Raw genomic sequence first — 14,274 nt, 5'->3', positions numbered from 1 at the left:
CCATCAGATGCAAAGAGCCCTGCAAATGACCTGCTGAGAAACGAGCATGGCACTGCTGCAGCTTTCTGTGCTAAGCAAAGCAAAGCAAGGAGAGGGCAGTAGCTATGCAAGAAAATTTGCCACCTTGTAAAATTATCCTTTCCTCACCCACATGGTTTTAGGCATTACAACCCCCACTGGGCTGTGCATAAACACATTCACAGCACAGTCAGGCATACGTGATACTGATCGCTGCTGGCAGGATATATTAGGGTTATTATATTCTCACCCTGTTTCTTGTATTCTTCTCTAAGCATCTGCTGTTCACCACTGTTGGAGACAGGATACCAGGCTGTCAGTAATTGTTATGTCAAACAAATAAATGGACCATACTAGGGGGAAAAGTGATAAATAAAAGGATGGCAGAAAGGATGGTTAAAAGAAGAAAAATAGTTCAGGTGGAGTCATACTGAGACCCAAAGATAAGGGGTGCTAAAAAAATAAATACGAAATAGCAGGAAATAGAAAGCAATGTGCAAACCATTTGCAGTGATTGGAAAAGGAGAGGTTTTGTTCCATTTTCCTGCTGAAGTACTTACAACTCAAGAGAGGAGCAAAGGGAAACAATGATGAAGCTAAGGAAGAGAGCTGGAGGCCAGCAATGAGGAGCTGAACTGTAGAGTTTATGACAGACACCAAAGGAATACTTGAGTCCAGCAGTTGTAGGCAGACATGATAGTTATCCTGGCAATTATAGGCTCCCCAGATCAAAATCACAAAGGAACAGCTTGATGACTGAACTCATAATGTCCTTACTTTATTTTCACTCCTCAAGTGCCAGCAGGAAACCCAAAGTCGACAAGAAGTATGGAGAAATAGAACAGCGCTCAAACAAAACATGTACTTTACTTTATCTTTGTCTTGGGTGGTTTTAAGAGACTTCAACACAAATAGAAGTCTGATAAGTCTCTCCTGGAGAATATCATCCAGTGGGTATCAGGAAAGGGAAAGCAGCAGAGATGGCTGCATCCTCAGGGCACTCTGTGTCTGCTCACAGTGGGAAGCCGATCAGACCTACTGCATAATCCTGACATGATTTTTAGCACATTTGATAAAGCAGGTTGTGGGAATAAATATAGCAGCTGTGCTCACATTGCAACTTGTATTTTGCTAACAGCTTGGTGACACACCAAGTACTGTAATAATATCATTACAGGAAATTACTACAGAACACTAAAAACCACTGATAATCAGCAAGATGTAGTTTTAATGAGGAACAATCAGTGAATGGAAGTGCCTTTAACTGGGCCTACAGAGAAATGCTTTGCATCCCATTGCTGCTCAGTACCTGCTTAAGGGTAGATAGGGACTGACTTGAATGACTGCAGACAAACAACTCAGTTCTTTTCTGCTAAAGACTGGGCATTTTAACACAGCAAAAGACAAGCCTGCTCATATAGGATCAAAGAATGCTGTGCTGGATGACTTATCCCACTTGCAGGGGAGAGGGGGGGGGTTGAATTGGGTGTTTGAAATCACAGACTCAAGCATATATATAGGAGTAATGACAGATAAATAGCACATGAAGTCCTAAGGTCACTACCTGCAGGAGCTAATGACACTCTTAGACTTTTGTCCAAGTTTAGAAAGGTGATGCTGTTTCTGCGTATGGAGTCAATGAGAAGGTTAGCAGCGTTCTGCTGACCCTGAACACCCACCTCTGAGATCCACAGCTCAAAAGATTTCCTCCCCCCACCCCACCCCCCCAAAAAAGGGAGGAAAATGTAACCTGATTTAAGTGTCTGAAAACAGACTGCGTGCAAAGAGTTTAAACAAAATCACTTGAGCAAAAAGGCGGCCAAGCAACAGCACGTGAAATGACTTTTACTAGCAGCAACCTCCTTAATTAAGGAGAAAAAGGCAGAAAAAGATCCAACATATGGAGGAAGGAAATAAATTCCAATTGGAGATTTTAATTTTTTAAAGCATTGGAAATAATTACTCACCAAAGCAACTACCCTTAGGACACATTTGAGTCCCACTGATCTGCACTCCTTAATCAAGGCTGAATATGCCTCTGAAAGGCAAGAAGAAATTGCTGCGTAACATTTGCTATACCCTGTGTTACCAGTTGGTCAAACTACAGGATCTTAACAATCACTTTGGTGAAAATCTGGGCAATCAGAGAGCATTTGCCATATTCTGTGGCACTGTTCAGAGTTATGGGCTCACACTGGGTTTTATATTTGCATATGATTTTAGAAAACAGAGGAAGCAGCAATTAAAATGGGTACATTATTAAGGCAAGAGTCCTCTTTCATGCAGACATATTTGCATTCATTGCAGCACTCAACTACGGTTTTATTGCCATAAGCCAAGCACATAAAACTGGGTACCATAAAATAAAATAAAATAAAAATACAGGCTTTACCAAATAGGACCCATATTAAAATTAAACCGTAACTGTAAGAGTTTCAATAGATCTACAATTGTCCCCTTTAGAACCATTAAAATTGCAGTCTTTCAGATAACAATGTCCACAATAGCTGTTTGCAAACCACTATATACATTAAAGTGTAGATAATTAATATGCTTCTGTAATTTTGTCCTCCTTTGTAAGCAATAGCTATTATAAAATCATACACATCTGCCCAGAGCTTCCTGAAAGCGATGCTGAAAAAGAACATAGTTGGGCATTCCTGGCTAAATGTTGCATGAATGTTGCTTAGTACGCAAAAAGGAAACCCACTTCTTAATTCCACATTTTGGCTGTTGCAAGTCTACCGAGTAAACCTCAATATATAATATTCATGGGACAGAACTCATGCTACCATTGTTTCCCCTGCCATAGCAACTGCCTACATACAATGGAGTAAATGGACAAGGCAGGGACAGAAGAGCTGCGTGAAGGCCACCAACACAAACGTGCATCAACAGCATCAGTCTCTGAACTGATGGATTTCCCTGCTTCAGTTTCACCATTACACCTGGAATGTGTCTGGAACATTTAATTGCTATTTAGGAGTGGAGTAAGGAATGACAACTTGTATCTTTTGACAAAACCAGTGGGTAGCGAGATCTCTGGCCGTGTGCCATGGCAGCTCTGTAGTAAAATCACAATCCCTCAAACATTTTATGATCTCCAATTATTACAGCATTTGCACTGGGCCGATGGCTCGGATTAATCTGATTTTTAAAATTTACAGCATTTAATTAGGATTAGTAGCAACAACGATAACGTTCAAAGGAAGAAGGAATATGACAGCATCTGTTCTAAAATGGGGAGCAGGCAGGGGGAAAGAAGGAAATCAGTCCAAAGTTTAAAGATATTCTCAATAGTAACTAACAGCCAAAGAGAATAACCTTCCTGAACAATACACGATAGGTAGCAGCTGCCTCTCATCTATGGATGAAAAGTCACTTGATGCCATTGCATCTCAAAAGTATTTTTACCTTGATATGGTAAAATACCCTCTCTACAATACAAGTCCCATCCTACAAATTTTCTAAGCGATTAAACCCTAGCACTCCATTTTGACTTCTAGTGCTTTTCAGACTGGTGAGAACCATATAATGATTCATCATTAAAGTAATCTTTAAGCAGCTTTGTTCCTATTTGCTGCTATATATATTAAACAGAAATTGCTCTTTGAATTCACCTCTAAAGTCAGACTCAATTATTTTTTTTTTATCTAACAGGAATGGTATCTCCAGTCATCATCTGAATGCAGCAAAACAAGAAAACCTTTTGCATAATATAAATATCTGCATTCACTACGAGGAGGCTGATGCCACCACCTACTGTGAACACGTTTTATAAGTGGTTCAAAGCCAGAGAGGTTTCAACTGCAGCACAATCTCTTAAAGACTCCGGTCACTGTCAAAACAGCAGCTTTACCTTTGACTCAACAGGTGCTGCTGGCACAGAGGCTTTGACCACCTGTAGCTGGTTTCCAGGCAGCATCCAAAGCATCGAAATGAAATGGCTGCTGGAAGACCGCAGGCACCTAATTACTGAGCTCCTTTTGTACCCCCACAGAAGCCAGGAAAATCATCCTGCAGGAAGCAATTTCTGAAGGTTCACTGAATTCCCATTGCACTAGTCTGCCATCATGCTACATGGTGCCTTTGGCCAATGAGGGGACACTACAGGCAAGCTGTAGCAGTGCAGCACAGGATGAGGCCAGGCCTTTGCTTCAGAAGCAAACTTCACAGGGATCCCAGCCAGATGGATGATCCCAGGCCACCAATGGACCCAAATGAATATTCAACTCCACCATCACGCAGTAGGGTCTTGGCAATGGGCCTCAGCAGCTCTCACCCATGGGCCATACCGAACACCCTGCCCTTGGTCTTCAAGCCGTGCTCTTTTGTGACTCGTGGACCAGGGGATGTATCATAGTACAGCACACGTGACACACAGTGCTGATCACTTCTCATTTAATAAATTACAATTAAAAAAAAAAAAAAAAATCACCATAATTAACTTCAGCAAATAGCTCTTGACACCCATATAATTAAGAGTTTAATGTAAAACTGTCACTGACCAGAAACACTGTTTAGAAATAATCAGGAGGTCAAATGGAGTGTTTTTGTTCCCTAAGTAGATGAGAGTACAGCTATGAGGCACATATTCCCACTCACACCTTCAGCCTACATGAACAAGCTCCAACACTGTGTTGCTTTAGCAAAAGTACTTGATGAAAAATGCACTTGCTGGAACAGGGGCACAAGAACAGCCAAAACTGCTGCTGGCCAGCAAGCACCAAATTTGTTCTGAATTTTGTAAGCATGTTTGTGAGAAACGCTGTGCTTTAATTCAGCCAGCTCTAATCACCATTCTGCCTGGCTGCAAATAGCAATAAGTAGGATGACTCCCATATAATCTCTCTAGTGTTTCCTGCACAGGTAATTTGGTTATTTAATGCTCATCGTATTTCATAAACGCATTTTTATAGAGAAGCCATTCAGATGGCTTTATACCAGCACTACACTGCTGAGATTCTCCACTGGGTGTTCACACATTCATATTTCCACCTCTGAGTGAAACCAGGAGATTTTTCTCCCATTTGCAGGAGATGTGTGCGTTGCTATGGAGCGCTGCTGCCCAGCTCTGCCTCCTTCTTGGGAAGCAAGGAGCACCCCTTCGCAGGACAGAGCGGAGCAGCTGCTCCCCAAGCACCACTGCAGCCTCCATCCCTTGGGTTCTGGCTTCTGGTGTCATAGAAGCAGCAAAGCCACCAAACCACTCCTGCTGCTCCACCACCAACACAGAGGCCCTGCAGAGCAGCAGAGGTCTTTCCCAACAGATCCCAAAGGAGGCTCCACAAATATCTTCTTCTTGCAAAAAGAGCATGTGCTTTCCTGCATTTGGCCCCAGTTTGCTGATAAGAAGAAGAGAATTTCCTGAGCCTTCCCTGTGAGATGAGCTAGAGATGATTTAAGCACGGCAGAACAGTCTTGGGAAGTTCAGGGGGCATCAACAAATGCTCTGAGCTACCAGCTCAGGTGGCAACTCAGTCAGGAAACCCAAAGATAACAACAGTGACTAAAACATTTACAGCGAACATGACAATCCTGCCCTTTCTCCCCTGCAAAGAGTGCAGTTATAACACATTTGTTCTGCTACAATGCCACAGAAACACTTCTGGAACAGTTTCACAGCAGTGGCACCATTGGCCGTGCTGTTTCCATAGACCTGCAATGCCAGGAATGCGCACAAGCCTCTCACCATGTGACATAAGCACATAACCCAGGCAGTGCCCACCCATTCCACATGGTCAGGTCTCATTGGCAAGCTCTGTGATCACTTGCTCATAAACCAACATGCAAACACACACACATACAAGTTAGCCATGAACACTGGTATCAAATTGGTATCAAATCAGTACCCAGTGCACACCACTCTGCTTTTTCCAGGGGAAAATGTCTGAGAACTTCCCTTTCAGCTCAGTCTTTACAGAGAAAAGCACACACTGGCAGTCTCACGAGAAGCCAGAATGAATGGTCTGATGGTGAGAGAGGCACAGCCTGGGCTGCTGCTGGTCTTGACAGAGACTCCTCAAGAAGGCACCATCCTTAGCAAGCCTGGGGAAACCTGATGTTGAAATCTGTTGGCATTAGCAGATTTTCCTCCCTAGCTATTGGTACAAAAATTATAATAATCATTTTAAAATAGCTTCAACTGAACGCTGCAGGTAGTAAAGCGGTTAGCAGAGATGAACAGAGCTCCTCTTCACAGAGCTGGGATAGCAAAGCACAAATCAGACTCAGATAACTCCTAAAACGCATTTCTTTCTCTGCTTCCAAGTACCAAAATCATCCCTTTGAACCTTCAAATCCCCTCTCCCTCAGTGCAGAGCACCTCCTTTTCCTTGTTGGTGTAATCTCACTCCTCCAGAAAACATCGTCTCCCTGCCAGCAACACTTTGTCTCCATGTGGACGTCCACCATCCTCCCCACATCCACAGGAGCAAAATTGAGGGACCTGTAGAGTGCACTGTATGCCTGCACCTGAACCAAACATAACCCCGTGTGCTGCAGCCAGCCCCTTCCAAAGGTCGCGTCAGGAAGCAGCAGAGCTCCCAGGTGCATTTCACAGACCAAAGCAAGTTTGTTCCAATTAAGCGCAACAACTTTATTGCCAGGCATGAAAGGTATCCCTGAGGATACCCGACACTCTCCCTTCCTGCTGCAAGCACAAAAAACACGGACACATATTTCCGTCCAGCTTTAGGCTGCAAACTGAAGCTGTTTCCCACTGAAATGCATTTTGACAGCATAGCCCAGGACGAAAAGGGAACTGTATCCCACAGATAAAGCTCACGGTGCATTGCACAGGGAGCAGCACCTACCTCACTGAGCCAGCAGAGCCTGCAGGTCAACATAATTCCTCATGGATGGAGACATTCACCCCAGCCCTAGGAGCAGGGGCTCTGCTGCCATGCCCAGCACCTCGGACACACCAAGAAAGCATCTTCTGCAAGCAGCGCAGCTCCTGACACACACCAAGCAGCAGCAGCGGCGGCAGCCTGGGAAAGCAGCAGCAGTTGAATTGCTGCACATGTATCTCTGCAGATTATTTCCTGCTTGAACACTTAGCGTAAAGGCAGATGCTCTTAACCCTCTGGAGGCCTCCGACTCTGTCCTCCACTGGCAGGGGCAAACAAAATACTCCAAATACTCCGTAGCGAGGCTGGAGGGAAACAAGTGGAAATGCACAGGACATCCTCCGAGAAGCAGTCCTAACCTGGAGTTACTTGCAGTCACTTTGGGAGCCAAGCAATCCCACGGAAGCCCACAGCATCCCCTGGCAGGCACCGCACAGCTCCCACCGCATCGCCCCAGCACCGGCAGAACACACAGCTCCCGGAGGGGCCAGCACGTCAGAGGACACAGCCAAAGACAAGGTGAGGAGGTGAGGGATACAGCGGTGTCACTGACACTGGGGCACACGGGGCTCCTGCCCCCAGCACACAGCTCCGTCGTCCATCAGCCGCAGGCGCCCACAGCGTGGGCAAGCACACACTGTCCTGCCGGTACAAACAGCGCTCAGCCGGGGAGCTTCAGCGCTGCTCCCTCTCTCTCACAAGCTGCGAATGTGACTGGAAAGCATGGCTGAAAAACATGCTACAATTAACAGGAGGGAGGGGGATACTATTGCTCTCCTGCTAGTCTTAAAGGCACATTGCTCACACGAGCCTGCTGGAGATGCGGATGCCTGCAGCTCCCGCCCGGTGCCTCAGCCAGAGCCCAGAAGGAGCTCTGTTGGCTCAGGGCAAGGAGACAGCCCACAGGGAAGGAAAGAGCCCCTCAGCCTGGAGGGGAAGGAATAGCAGGCCTAGCCCCAGAGCTCCCACATCAGGGCTCAGAAATGAGGCCTCCCTCATCTCCAGGATCCAGCTGTGGCACTGTCACCCAGCAGGGATGCTTGCCCCGGTCCCAGCACAGCACAGCTGTCACTACATCACACACATCCCTGTCCCACACACATACAGCCACTGTCCCTGCCTGCACCCTACAGGGCAAGGAGAACACATAGCATCCCATGATCTGGTACCCTTCTTCTGGACCTGGCACAGTGCAATCAGCAGTGCTGCTCCCCATAGAGATACCTGCAGCACCAGCAGGTGCAGCTCTGCACCCTGATGCCATGCATAACAGATCTCCCTTCTGTAATACCTCTCTGAGCTGTGAGACACCTCAACATGCTGCTCAGGCTGCAATGAGCTCAGCAGGTCTCAGCCTGGCCACAACATCTGCTGCTGCAGCCATCTCCCACCCACAGCCCAGCAGGGCACTAGCCAAAGGCCTCACTTTGCTGATAACCTCTCTGCATTTTGCACTTCAGTGCATCAAGACATTCACTCCAACACATCCAGCCTTTCCCACCCCTGCAGCAGTAGTATCTGAAACACCCCTTACAAGTCTGCCAAATAGGGAAATTGCCCTATTAGAGATGTGCATTTGCATTTCCTCAGCATTTTCCAGGCAGGACTGAGCGGGTTGAAGCTCTGGACCTGGTTGAACTGCCTTGAGTCACACAAGGTCACATTAATGCCTTGGATTCTCCAAGCCCACTGCAGGTCCCAAATTAACTCGACTGCTACCTTCTTTCATTATCATTAGCAGCAGCGTAGACAATTTAACCTTAGCAATGACAAGACAAATTACTATGGTGAAGCAGCTCCAAGTTAAGCACAGTTTAACTCCAGGCTTCTCTGAAAAGCTGTCTGATAGGAAAGGAGCAGACCTCATACTTTTGGCACAGAGTCAGTGAAATGTTACCTGACGCAAATACACAGCGCAGCATAACAAATAGCTGCTTTCCTGTAGCGCTTGTGCAGAAGGTCTATTAAAATGCAATCATTCAGTGAGACAAATTCCACACAAATATCACTGCTTCCAGGCCACGCAGCTTTGTGCAAAAAATACCATGGGGAATGAGTTCAAGTTTTTCTTTATTAATCACAAGTGTCTTAAAGAGAAGCGAGCCTTTTTGACACCAGACCTACAAAACATGCATAAGTAGTCATCAAAATGCTGGCAGAGACACTTAAGGCTTTACACTCTTAAAGATTTTCCCCTGCGTATCAAAGTTCAAGTTTGCTCCACAGAGCACAGCTGAGGGTTTCTCAAGTATAAGGCTTCATGAACTGTGTCTGATTAGCATGCAAACACAGCACAGTGACTACCAGCACATCCTCACAGGGATCTGTCCTGAAGTGCAGCAGAATAGAAAGAAATATCTTACTATGTACATTGCTTATTTTTATTATTATTACTTAAGCTCAGGACCCCACTGATCAATCAAAATTAAATTCACTGGAAAAGACTGCATATTAACAAGACCAAACTATGATTAGAGTTATTCCATCGTGTGCAATAGCAATCTGATGTGAAGACGGTGGGGTCGCATCTTACCATCAGCTACAAGAGCTGCACATGATGCACACGTGTGAGGATAGAAGCAGGCTGTACTTAGCACACTGAGTACATTGTCTCTTTGATTCAGGGCAATGAGAAACACTTTCTTTCCTACAAACGAGCACGGGGAATATGGCGATGTTGTGAAGTGTCACATAGAAAGCGGAATAACTGAGGACCTGATGCAACACTGCCATGTCAAGGAAGTTGGAACTGAATGATGTTTAAGGTCCTTTGCCAATCCAAGCCATTCTATGATCTACAAAATGCAAGACCTGAAGTTTACTTCATTGTTGCACTAAACTGTACATCCTACTAGAAATATATGTTCCAGTTAGTGCACTCAGCTCTTCAAAGAAAGGAAAACACTAAGAAAACCAATTCTTCTTGAAGGCATAAATGTACACCTAAAGCAGCACAGCCACAGTTACCTGGGTTTTTAAAAGGGATGCTTCAAAGTTAGACACCTAAATACAGCTATCCAAAACTTACAGATTCACGTTCTTGTCTATATTCCTACCCAATACACTGCAGTTAATGATGCAAGCACCTATAACCGTCTGAAACTCAAACTCTCATGTTGTGGATGCATCCATATTGAGCGCTACACCTAGCATATAAAGCAAACAAGCTAGCCGTGAGACACAGCAGGCACATGGAAGAGCATCCAGGTCAGCAGCCTGTTGATCTTGCTGGGACTACATAAGAAATAGCAGCACTAGAGTAAATGGCAAACTTGGAGAGAGAGAAAAACAAACCAAAAAAAAACTCAAAAAGGGATGGGAGACAAACAGGGACTTGGAAGGATGATGTTGTACACAGTAACTCACTTATATGGGTCCTGCATATCACCACAGCTCAGAATTCATGCAACGCTGGCCCCAACCTTCTTTGTGTCACAAAATTTACATATCCTACTGCTAATGATTCTATGATTCTAATGCTCAGCGCCCAATCTCCTTTTATAATTAGCCTCCCATCACACTCACATAGCGCATTAAAAGCTCATCTACTTTCTAAAGACATTTTGTCAGTTCTTCATGGAAACCGGCCTTATTAACTGGTACGTGACAACAGCTGTTTTGTTCACAGGTTTGCACTTGTAAGTAACCAATTGACACAACTACTGTCAGCACATCTTTCAGGTGATACGGAAGAAAATCCTTAGAAGTGGGGGAGGAAAAGTGCTTCTGTGCTGAAAATCAATTTCAATACAATCATTTCAGACTGCTGGACGGTGACAGGGTGATGAAATCCCATGCTTGCGTTCCTCAAGCACTGAAGTGACTGCACTGGTGACTATGTTGAAAAATAACGTGTTGTAGGTGAGGATGTGCTCTATCAAATAGTGTTATTGTGCTCTTTGTTATCTGTTGTAGCTCCCATGGAAACAAACAAGGAGGCGTTACTTTTGAGCAACCTACATACTTGCCATATGGTGAGACAGTGCCATAGAGCCAAACATCTCCTTGACAGATGCTTCACATATCGGATCAGTGAAAAGTAAGGCCTGATTCTACACTCCCTCCAAGGTCACAGCTGCAAATAAATTAAGGAAACACTGGGATGCACCAAGTCTTTCATTCCTGGGTTCTCTGTAATTAGCCCTTTTCCAGATTCAGTATCTAAATGAACTGTTAGAAGGGGACAGACTGTAGCAGGGTCTGTTGTGATAGGACACAAGGGGAAATGGTTTCAAACTGAAAGAGGGGAGATTTAGATTGAATATAAGGAAAAAGTTTGTTTGTTTGTTTGTTTTTTCCAAGAGGGGCAGGGAGGTGCTGACAGGTTGCCCAGAGAAGTGGTGAGCGTCCAATCCTTCAAGACACCAGAGGTCAGGCTGGAAGGGGCTCTGAGCACCTGGCTGAGCTATAGGAGGCCCTAATCAGTGCATGGGTGTGTTGGACTAGATGGCCTTTAAATGCCACTTTTGACACCAATTAGTCTATTATTCCCAATAGAGCCACTCCCAAATATTTGTAGCACAGATCACTCTTCACCTTTTCTCACCATCCATGCCAATAGCCAGCTACTGAACCCTGTAACGCGATGGAAAGCACAGCAACAGCAGAGCAGCAAAGTCCTAGGCTGCAGCAAGCAAGGACTTGCTCAAATGCAACAGCTATGGGCACAGAAACAAAGGAAAGAATCTGCTTACCTTCAGAAGGCTTCAGCTGTGTAGGGATCTTCAGCAAGTTCCCCTTTACCTCCCCTGCCAACCCTTAAAGGAGAGCTGGGAAGGGGTGGATGATGGCTCCAGCCCTTCCACTCATTCAGGTACACTGCATACACCTGAGCTCCCCTGGGCTGGCCCTGCCTTCCACCAGGTGCTCTATCACTGCTTCAAGCCATGACTTAGCATTTCTGCTACAACTACAGACCCCTGCCGTTCAGAAACCATTGTGCTGGTTGCTAGTAGGGAGCTTCCAGGCAGCAGAAGACAGGCCTGAGGAGGGGCTCAGGTGCCACAGCAGGTTAGCAGTGAGGAGTCTGAGAAGCAATGGTACAGAGCTTCAGTGTATGGAATTCTGGAAACAAAACTTGCAGAATAGCTAACAGAAACAGAATTAAAGGCAAGGACATTTTGAATCCTTGCACATTTATTTGCAGGGTAAGCTGATAAAACTGAAGTTTATCTACATTAGCAAAATATATTTACATTGGGAAAATGCCTTTCAGAAACAGCATTAGCATCCAAACTGCATCTTGTCTCACTCATAGGGCAAGCCTGCACTACTTATCCCACGGAAATGCTTGTAGATCAGAATGGGAGCTCACAACATCCCTAGAAAATAGAGCTACAGGCATCACAGACCAAAATGCCTTCTCAAACACTGTATTTTTAAGACAAAGAATCCACTGTTGTAGCCTGGACTATTTACAAGGCAGACAGTAGCAAAACACGACAAGACAACACCTGAGAGCTGAAAGAAACTCTCGCAAAAGGTGCAGCAAAAATGCTTTAGCTCTAGCACAAGCTCCAAACTGCAAGCAGTAGATCCTCCATTTCTTGGTGCAGGCACACTGCAGCTGCAAGCATTCGAGGAAGGTAAGTAAAGCAAAGGTAATAGCTTTACTGTGAGGATAACTAGGTTAAATTGAGCTGCATTATAAAGGAGTGAGACTAAATTATTTAAACTTCCTCTCTGGCCATATGTGCTGTGAATGGCTGATAAGTCGTAGGAAGACTGCTACTTTTAGATCTCTTGACTTTCCTGCTCCAGGGCCCTTGTCTCTCCCACTGAGCATACAGGAAAGTAATGTTTTTTGCTAGTGGGAAGCTGGAGAACATAGGTTCTGCTCCTGGCTCTGGTGCCAGCAAGATGAATTACTTCAGGCTAATCATTTAAGCTCGTAACCAGTTTTATAAAAGAATCCCAGCAACTCCCCAGGCATCCAGAAAGCAATCTGGAAAGTGTCGATGCTGCACAGACCCCCTTGATGGTTTCCCAAATGGAAGTCCTAGTCCTGCACAAAAAAAAACATGTGCCAATTGGAACAACTCTAAATAAATTCTTCTTCTATAACTCAGCCAAAATCTGGTAAATCAGGTTCCTGTGCAGAGGTCCACACTCACTTGGCAATGCGTGAACAAACCTGACAAGCCCACACTCCAACCACCAGCTTCGCTCTGCCACTGTCATGTCCCACCCTATGGAGACCACTTTCTGATCTGCTCCCCCAGCATTACCTCCAGCTCCCATAGCCCAGCTGTCCTCTGCTCTGCTACTCTCAGCTGCTGCATCCCTTCCCTGCTCATCATCACCCTCAGTATCCATTTTGAACCTGTCTGTACTCATGGTCTCACATACCAGCACTGAACAACTTCTGAAAGCCAAATCAGTATCAACAGCAGACAACCATGTGATGACTGTGGAACCAATGGGGCATTTCTTGACCCAGAAACTAACCAAGAAACCCACATGCTGAGGGTGTCCCACTGCTGATCAGATGCAGTACTATCCTGCTTATGCTCCAGGCATCACCTGCTGGAGCAAGAGCAGAAAGGAGTCTGTTATTTAAACGTGGATCCATCAGCAATGTCCAAAAGCCCCAGGGGAGAAAGCAGGAAAGGAGCATGATATCACAGCTGACAAACCACAAACCATGGCATCTCCTGGGGCTGGGGAGACAGTTTCTCATACAACAGCTGTCAAAAACCCTGCTCTGAAATGGCTCAGCATGTTTTGTCTCAGCCTTGTGCTAGCTTGGAGGGCTGGGTGCAGCTCTGCATATCTTCCTTTTTCCCTGGGAGTTGCACTAACCAAGAGGCATCCTGGAGCACAGGGAGCAGCACACTGTCCCCTTTTGCACCTATGACGCATCAGGAGGTCCCGCTATCCTCTCCTTCCCACTCCTGCTCTCCTAGCAACTGGTTAACAGAGCGAGAGGGGGCAAACACTGCAGCAAGCCCACTGGTCAGCACATCACATGGCACATCACATCCCCATCCCTGCAGTTAACGCGCTCCAACACCCTGTGCTGGCCTGCAGGATGCCACAGCTGCTGCTCCAGCCACAGGCCAGGGAGGCGATCCAGCATTTTCCAGCTGGCCAGAGAAGCAGACTTTGTCTCCCAGTCCCTGCACAGGGCACTCACTGGTGCGTTGTGATTGCTCAGACTGAACGTGTTAACCCAGGAGCAATAAAAAGGTTTTGTCTGAAGCTGGGCTGGGAGGAAAATGACTAAGAAGGTTTGGCAGGTAGGGTGAAACCTATCATTAATTTTAGTAGTGAATGATCTAAAATATATACACACATTGTCCTTTCACACAAGGACTGGGTTTCTCCATCGCTGCTTTAAAAATGTCATACTAGCTCCACCTAGCACACTGAATGCTTAAACTAGCAATAGTGAATCATGCAGGAT

At 45.6% G+C, this 14,274-nt stretch overlaps 1 protein-coding gene and 1 long non-coding RNA gene across 14 annotated transcripts in view; one reads left to right on the top strand and one right to left on the bottom strand.

Moving 5' to 3' along the window:
• HTR2C (5-hydroxytryptamine receptor 2C) overlaps positions 1-6,971 on the bottom strand; it is a 190,530-nt gene extending 183,559 nt beyond the window's left edge. For 7 of the 13 annotated variants that reach the window (XM_015860223.3, XM_015860226.3, XM_085544508.1 and 4 more), the window contains exon 1: positions 6,834-6,971. The gene's annotated coding sequence lies outside the window, so the exon portion shown is untranslated. The remainder of the gene's footprint in view (positions 1-6,833) is intronic. The other 6 variants (XM_085544503.1, XM_085544506.1, XM_085544510.1 and 3 more) reach the window with 2 other exon arrangements.
• Positions 6,972-6,989: 18 nt separating this feature from the next.
• LOC146760940 (uncharacterized) lies at positions 6,990-10,976 on the top strand. The gene is made up of 2 exons (XR_014945116.1): positions 6,990-7,388; positions 10,785-10,976. It is a non-coding gene; the product is annotated as an uncharacterized LOC146760940 (long non-coding RNA).
• The last annotated feature ends 3,298 nt before the right edge of the window (positions 10,977-14,274 follow it).

This window comes from Coturnix japonica, chromosome 4, assembly GCF_054131305.1.
Source record: "Coturnix japonica strain WE chromosome 4, WE-NBRP24, whole genome shotgun sequence".
NCBI classification, from domain to species: Eukaryota; Metazoa; Chordata; class Aves; order Galliformes; family Phasianidae; genus Coturnix; species Coturnix japonica.
The sequence above is the reverse complement of the archived record's forward strand: the minus strand, read 5'-3'. Positions and strand labels throughout refer to the sequence as shown.